Source organism: Bubalus kerabau, chromosome 1 (assembly GCF_029407905.1).
Source record: "Bubalus kerabau isolate K-KA32 ecotype Philippines breed swamp buffalo chromosome 1, PCC_UOA_SB_1v2, whole genome shotgun sequence".
Lineage (NCBI taxonomy): Eukaryota > Metazoa > Chordata > Mammalia > Artiodactyla > Bovidae > Bubalus > Bubalus kerabau.
The window spans coordinates 118,630,532-118,638,582 of NC_073624.1; the positions used below are offsets into that span (position 1 = coordinate 118,630,532).

An 8,051-nucleotide genomic window follows, 5' to 3' on the forward strand; every position below is an offset into this window, starting at 1 on the left:
TTTATTTTTAAAGGTTCCATACTAGTATATATTAGCAAGCATAGAGAGTAAGTTCACTTTCTGTCAAAAGTAATTTCAGAAAATGAAGGTTAGGAACTGCTACCACATGAAGTTTTTAATATCACTATTTAACACATTTTTACCTCTGGTTCCCCAAAACTTATGGATTTTATGGCTGCTAAAGGTACGACCTTTGCTGTGTATTTTCACACATGTACGCCACACTGCACACTCATTTGCAAAGGTACTTACAAACACACAAAGATTTTATAAAAGGACTTGAATTGCCTTCAACCTACACTTTTGCTATTTTCATGTGATTTGCAGAATTTTTAATCATACCTGCCATTCAAGGATGTGGTTCCAAATATACATTTATTCCATTGAGTCAATTACTATGTTCAATATGCAATTATGAAGATTGGCACCAAGCAGGGTCTCTCCCTCTCTTTCTTTCTCCATTGAATAGAAAAGGAAAAAAAAAAAAAAAAATGAACAGGACTCACAGCAATCTGAGAATAAGGGAACAAGGAGTAGGAAGGCAAGTAGGCCAGGGGGCACGGCCCTAGGCTTAGAATCAGGAGCTTATGTTCACTCTAACTAGGTGTTTCAAGAGACAAGGGGCCTCTACCTCACACTGAAATGAGGATTTCAAATAATTAAAGATGATAGAGGTAAAATATAGTTAAAATGTAAGACTGCTAACGTATTTTCTTCTTTAGGAAACTCGAGTATTCACAAAGGAAGTATCAAAGTTGGATGGGTTTCAAATATCTTTCCCATCTAAAGGAGCGAGTATGGATAATTGACTCAGAGGATTTGATATCTGGCCGACTTTTTCCATATAAGTGTTCTTCCCATTTATTTTAACTGTTAAGATTCTGCATCATAATTTAAAAGAGTAGTCATTGTTTGTCTGATTACATTTTGATTTATTCCAGAGCCTCATCTAAAGAGCTCAACTGTTCAAAAAAAGGCTCTCACATCTTAGAAGAAAAAATATGAAAACTTAAAGGAATATCTCATAGATTACCTCCTCTCAAATTATATAATAGAATATCAAGAATGTCAGTCAATTTAGATCAGGTCTTGAAATTTCATGAATTTTTCAGTGATTTCAGGAGTCCATACCCAATTTTTCTACTCACTTAATATTTGATTTTGTTTTATTGATAATCCACCAGTTGTATTCCTGGAAAGGATCACAACTGACACCTTTATGAATGCTATCCCTAACTTCTTATAGTATAACTGATCTTATAGTATAAAATAACACCTAAATACCATAGAGGAGAATTATCCAGCAAAAATAATTAGAAAGCTTAGATGACTTCTATTCTCATATAATTTGGGACTAAGCTGTTAGCGGTGGAAACCAGATACCTTAAAAAATTAAAAATAAAAGATAATCTCCAGGTGTTATATACATAAATCTTAGATAGCACCACTCTTTATGCCCAGTGCAAAAAGCAATATATTGTTGGGGAAAAGAAACAGGGCCATAGATTGTTGGATAGCAATTTGACATATTCTAATAATTGTATAAATTTTAGAACAAGTTTAGAAGTTAAGATAATGATTTCTAAGAATAAAGCCAACAACAAAAAAAAGAACCATAGAAGTCAGCAGTGCCAAACTAGACAGATGTTTTGTAAACTATATCAAGTTCAATTATGGCCTTAAAAAGCAGATAACACATAACAGAGAGGGAAGAATTCAGGTCAGAGGTAATGAAGGTCTATTAAAGTCAAATACTTAATTTTAGAACTTTAACTTTTGCTGTTCCATAGGTTTGGAGAGTCGTGGGGTGGTTGCGGATGAAGAATTTGATGGCTGTTTCACAAGGCTTCCCATTTATAAGTCAGAGACAGAGGCAGTTGCCTTACATGTCAAGTAAAATCCCAGTTCCTTGCAGAAACCCTGGCTGACCAGTCTCCTTGAGATTGTCCTTCACATCTATGTGGTCCTGGCAACTGTTCTCTCTGCCCTTCGTGGATGCTTGGTTCTACAACTTGCCATTAACCATTTCACCCTAGTTTTCTTAGAAGCTTCAAGAATACATTCCGTTTTATATCTTCTTATGGCCTGCCTGGTGATTAGCTTTGGATGAGGTGCTCAACAAATATTTATGAAAGGAATATATCAAATTATAGAGCATGTGCAATTGCAAATTTGATTGCCTTAATTGTCATGTCAGTGTGACTCATTGAGGCAAAGGACAAAACTGCACAAGTACAACAAAATATACACATCTTCTGGAGGCTATTCTTCATGCTTACGTTTATTATTCACCTGTCTATTCTTGGCATAGCTTTCAAAGAGCAGAATCACATTTGGTGACCACCATCTGGAGCCAGATCTATTTGATGAAACTCCAAAGTCTTCCATCGTCAGACTAGGTGATTTTGAGCCCATCACTTATTACAATCTTGTTTCTCAGAGGTGTTAACACTTTCTAGTCTCATATAGCTGATATGTGAATGAAGAGATGATTATAACGATTTTGTAAGTACAAAGCAAGCAATCAATAAATATTAGCTCTTATTATCTGAACAATGATTAATCATGCGTTTCTCTGCCTGTGGGAGTTGAGAGTCTTGGCTTCGCAGGCATTTCATCATTCAGAGCCCTGTCTCATCATTTCCCACCCGTATTGTGGAGGAGTTATAGATTCCTGAGGATAGCACTTTTTTTAGGCCAATGAGCCTGCAGTGAAAGACTCTGTGGGTCCCCAATGGAGTAATATGTATGTTTCTGGTTTAAAGGCCTTTTGCTGAGAAACCAGAAAATCTTACTCAGAGACATGACATTTTCTGTTACTAGATCTTATGCAATCTGAATCATGATAAACTACCTTCTGGAAATTCCTGTCCTTCATCAAATTCGTAAGAGGAAAGAGCTTCTATTTCTGAAATAGAGCCCTTTAGATATTGCTTCATACTGGCCTCATATATGCATTGCTTCAATATTTCTACAATTATATATATATATATTTTTTTCATAGTTTCACATCTTTCCTCATTAGTTATAGTTCCATGTATTTTCTTACAAAGATGGGGGACTAGAAATGAACTAGTGAAAGTGAAGTCGCTCAGTTGTGTCTGACTCTTTGCGACCCCATGGACTGTAGCCTACCACACTCCTCCGTCCATGGGATTTTCCAGGCAAGAGTACTGGAGTGGGTTGCCATTTCCTTCTCCAGAGGATCTTCCTGACCCAGGGATCGAACCTGGGTCTCCTGCATTGTAGGCAGATGCTTTACCATCTGAGCCACCAGGGAAGTCCTATCATTTAATTCCTATAACCAATATTTTAAACTAATGAAACTATTAGTCTTAATTCTACTTTTATTTTGATGGTAAATTGTTTTAGTTAGGAAGCTTTAGGGTGCCAGGGAAAGAGACTAAGTCTAGTTAGCTCTAGTAAAAAGGAAATAATAATAACACAGTGGTGTCTTACAGAATCCTACATAGGATCTGTACAGGTATCGGGGATTACTGAAACCACAATTTCCTAGCAAGAAACTAGGAATGTGATCTTTTATTTCCTTCTACACACGTGCTTTGTGCTGTTTCTGGACAGAAAGGCATTATCTGATACAGATTCCACACAGACATAAGGATCTTACAATCTTAAAATCTAATATGCATCATTATTTATAGTATTTTAAACCTTTTTTTTTTTTTTTTTTTTGCTAATGTGCAGTGGTTTTAATATATCAGCTATCTTGTATTCATGGTATAGACAAGTTTGAGAAGGAATCTTAATATATCAAACATTTACTTTCTGATTGCAAATAACCAAATTTTAATTTTATTAAAAACTGACAAGGATTACTAAATTACAAAAACTTGCAATGATGTATATATGTATGTGTACATCAGTTCAGTTCAGTCGTTCAGTCATGTCTGACTCTTTGCAACCCCATGGACTGCAGGACTGCAGCCTCCCTGTCCATCACCAACTCCTGGAGTTTATCCAAACTCATGCCCATCATGTCAGTGATGCCATCCAACCATTTCATCCTCTGTTGTCCCCTTCTCCTCCTGCCTTCAATCTTTCCCAGCATCAGGGTCTTTTCATTATGTATGCCTACCTAAACATGAAAATATCAATATATACTTGGATCATAACAAGTGAGGAAATTATACTAAGTATAATACCTCCAAATTTCAAAATGAAAAAAAAAAATTAGATGGAGTGAGAATAATGGTTAGACAATTTCATCTCATAAGTAATACTATTAAAATAATGGTTGGATTATTAATGAGGGAAGAGTTTATATTTTATTTCTTTCCAGGGCTGAGTAGAAAATCTATCACATGTAATGCTAATTTTTCGAACAAATTCTAGCTTTGTTAAATATGTTATAGGCAAAGGAAAAAATGACAGAAGCAATAATTTTAGGCAACTACAACCTAGTCAACCATAAGGACATACAATTTCGAGCACAAAACATTATGGGGTTTAAATCCTAATGGAATGACAAATACAACAGTTCTAGAGAGTACTGACATGATCTAAACTTAAAGGGTGAAATAGTAAATTCAGGATTAAGAGAGATGTGATTGCCTCTAAGCAGTACTTAAACTTCATAAATTCCATCTTTGGTTACTGTCCATTTTCTAAACAGAGCTTACAGTTTAGAGTTTTAAAACAAATGCTAGACTGTCACTCAAAAGCCTCCTGTTGTTACTTGTTTATTGTTCAGCCCGAGTTTTAATAAAAAGGTTGTTCAATCACTGTTAAACAAAAGAAGATGGTGTATAAGAAATAAGGATTACATTTTGTATCAAGTAAATCTTAGATCACAGAAGTTCTGTAATTAGTCACTGCAATTGCTAAGGATTATCATTATAAACACTGATGTGACTGTAAGGAGAGGCACACATAAAACATATAAGTTGAAGAATCAAGAGAAAAATATAGATAATTTAATGCCAATGAATAGTTTTTTAAAAAAATAGAATTTAATGGAATTGTCACACATGTATAAAAATGAAATCACTAAGCAGAGTAGTAAAGTGAAAAGTGAAAGGGAAGTCGCTTAGTCATGTCCGACTCTTTGTGACCCCATGGACTGTAGCCTACCAGGCTCCTCTGTCCATGGGATTTTCCAGGCAATAGTACTGGAGTGGACTGCCATTTTTCTTTAAGATTTGATAAAAAGCATGTGGTCCTAATTTTTATTTGTTAGGAAAAGGTTTAAAGAGTAGTAAAGCAACCCTTTAAACCTTTTCCTAACAAATAAAAATTAGGACCACATGCTTTTTATCAAATCTTAAAGAAAGAGATAATGTATATTTTTCCAACAAATTTAATGAGGCTAGTATACTCATTTCTAAAGTGGTCAAGGGGAGTACAATAAAATACAATAAATTGTTTTTGCTCATCAGCATATATGCAAAATCTTCAAATAACCTCATTTAGATCATTAATGCTGCTGCTGCTGCTAAGTTGCTTCAGTCGCGTCCGACTCTGTGCAACCCCATAGACAGCAGCCCACGAGGCTCCCCCATCCCTGGGATTCTCCAGGCAAGAACACTGGAGTGGGTTGCCATTTCCTTCTCCAATGTGTGAAAGTGAAAAGTGAAAGTGAAGTCGCTGAGTCTTGTCCGACTCTTAGTGACCCCATGGACTGTGGCCCACCAGGCTCCTCCGTCCATGGGATTTTCCAGGCAAGAGTGCTGGAGTGGGGTGCCAGATCATTAATAAGTAGTGCTTATTCCTGGACTATCCCTGGCAAAAGAGAAAGGGAAAAAATATAAAACTGAATGCAGAGGTAGAGAGAATAGCAAGGAAAGATTAGAAAGCCTTCTTAAGTGAACAATGCAAAGAAATTGAGGAAAGCAATAGGATGAGAAAGAATAGAGATCTCTTCAAGAAAACTGGAGATGTCAAGGGAACATTACATGTAAAGATGGGCTCAATAAAGGACAGAAATGGCATGGACCTAACAGAAGTGGAAGAGATCAAGAAGAGGTGGCAGGAATACACAGAACTATACAAAAAGATCTTAAAGACTGGGATAGCCACAATGATGTGGTCATTCAACTAGAGCCAGACATACTGGGCTTTAGGAAGCATCACTACAAACAAAGTTAGTGGGGGTGATGGAATTCCACCTGAGCTACTTCAAATCTTAAAGTATGATGCTTTTAAAGTGCCCCATCCAATATGCCAGCAAATTTGGAAAATTCAGCAGTGGCCACAAGACTGAAAAAGGTCAGTTTTCATTCCAATCCCAAAGAAGGGTAATGCCAAAGAATATTCAAACTACAACACAATTGCACTCATTTCACATGCTAGCAAGGTAACACTCAAAATCCTACAAGCTAAGCTTCAACAGTACATGAACCAAGAATTCCAGATGTACAAGGTGGATTTAGAAAAGGCAGAGGAACCAGAAATCAAATTGCCAACATCCACTGTATCATAGAAAAAGCAAGGGAATTACAGAAAAAAAAAATCTACTTCTCCTTCATTGATTATGCTAAAACCTTGGACTATGTGGATCAGAACAAAATGTGGCAATTTCTTAAAGAGATGGAAATACCAGACCACCTTACCTGTCTTCTGAGAAACCTGTAGGCAGGACAAGAAGCAACAGATAAAACCGGACATGGAACAGAGGATTGGTTTCAAATTGGAAAAGGAGTATGACAAGGCTGTATATTGTCACTCTGCTTATTATCTTTCATGAAGAGTGCATCATGTGAAATGCCAGGCTGGATGAACCATACTCTGCAATCAAGATTGCCAGGAGAAATAGCAACAACCTCAGATATGCAGATGATACCCCCCTAATGGCAGAAAGTGAAGAGGAACTAAAGAACCTCTTGATGAAGGTCAAAAAGCAGAGTGAAAAAGCTGATTTAAAACTCAACATTCAAAAATGTAATTACTGGGCATTCTGGTCCCAACACTTCATGGCAAATATATGGAAAATAGAAACAGTGGCAGATTTTATTTTCTTGGCCTCCAAAATCATTGTGGATGGTGACTGAAGCCACAAAATTAAAAGGCACTTGCTCCTTGGCAGAAAAGCTATGATAAACCTAGACAATGTATTAAAAAGCAGAAACATCACTTTGTCAACAAGATCCTTACAGTCAAAGTTATGGTTTTCCCAGTAGTGATGTACACATGTGAGAATTGGACCATAATGAAGGCTGAGCACCAAAGAACTGATGCTTTGGAATTGTAGTGTTGGAAAAACTCTTGAGAGTCCCTTGGGCAGCAAGGACATCAAACCGGTCAACACTAAATGAAATCAACCCAGATATTCATTGGAAGGACTTACGCTGAAGGTGAAACTCCGATACTTTGGCCACTGATGAGAAGAGCCGACTCATTGGAAATGACCCTGATGCTGGGAAAGACTGAGGGCAACAGAAGAAGGGGCAACAGAGGATGAGATAGTTGGATGGCATCACCAACCCAATGGACATGAGTTTGAGCAAGCTCTGGGAGATAGTGAAGGACCGAGAAGCCTGGCATATTGTGATCCATGGGGTCCCACACAGTCAGACACGACTGTGTAACTGAACAAATACAATAATCCCTACCTAGAATCCAAGGCTGCTTTACCTTGGAAATTTATCTAAATTTACCAACACATTAACATAAAGCAAAGACGAATTTATATGATTATCTCAATAGATCCAGTAAGTTATTTAATATTATTTGGGAAAGAATATTAGTAGGAGCTTTTACCACTTGAATTTTCACCTGGAGCCCCAAAGTTGAAGACAATATTTTTTAAGTAGTCTCACTTTCTAAAGCAAGACAAGGTATCAGAGAATTTTGTCATATCACACAAATGGAGTTTGAGTCCTCTATTCCCAAACAGAACTCCATGACTTTCCTTTCTATTATGGAAGCTATCATAAATGTGAAAAATTTAATTTTCATTATTTTGAATAAAAGAAAATTTACAATTCTGTGTGCAGTAACACATGCATTTCAATTTAAAGTGCTATGGAGCTATGTGTGGAGCTAAGCATTGTGCTTGGACAGCACAGTGATCATTTCTGTGAGGCAGAAAACGT

General features: G+C 36.7%; 1 non-coding gene across 1 annotated transcript; it reads right to left on the reverse strand.

Annotated features, from left to right (window-relative positions):
- Positions 1 to 3,207: 3,207 nt before the first annotated feature.
- TRNAC-ACA (transfer RNA cysteine (anticodon ACA)) lies at positions 3,208 to 3,280 on the reverse strand. Its single transcript has one exon. It is a non-coding gene; the product is annotated as a tRNA-Cys (tRNA).
- Between the last annotated feature and the right edge of the window lie 4,771 nt (positions 3,281 to 8,051).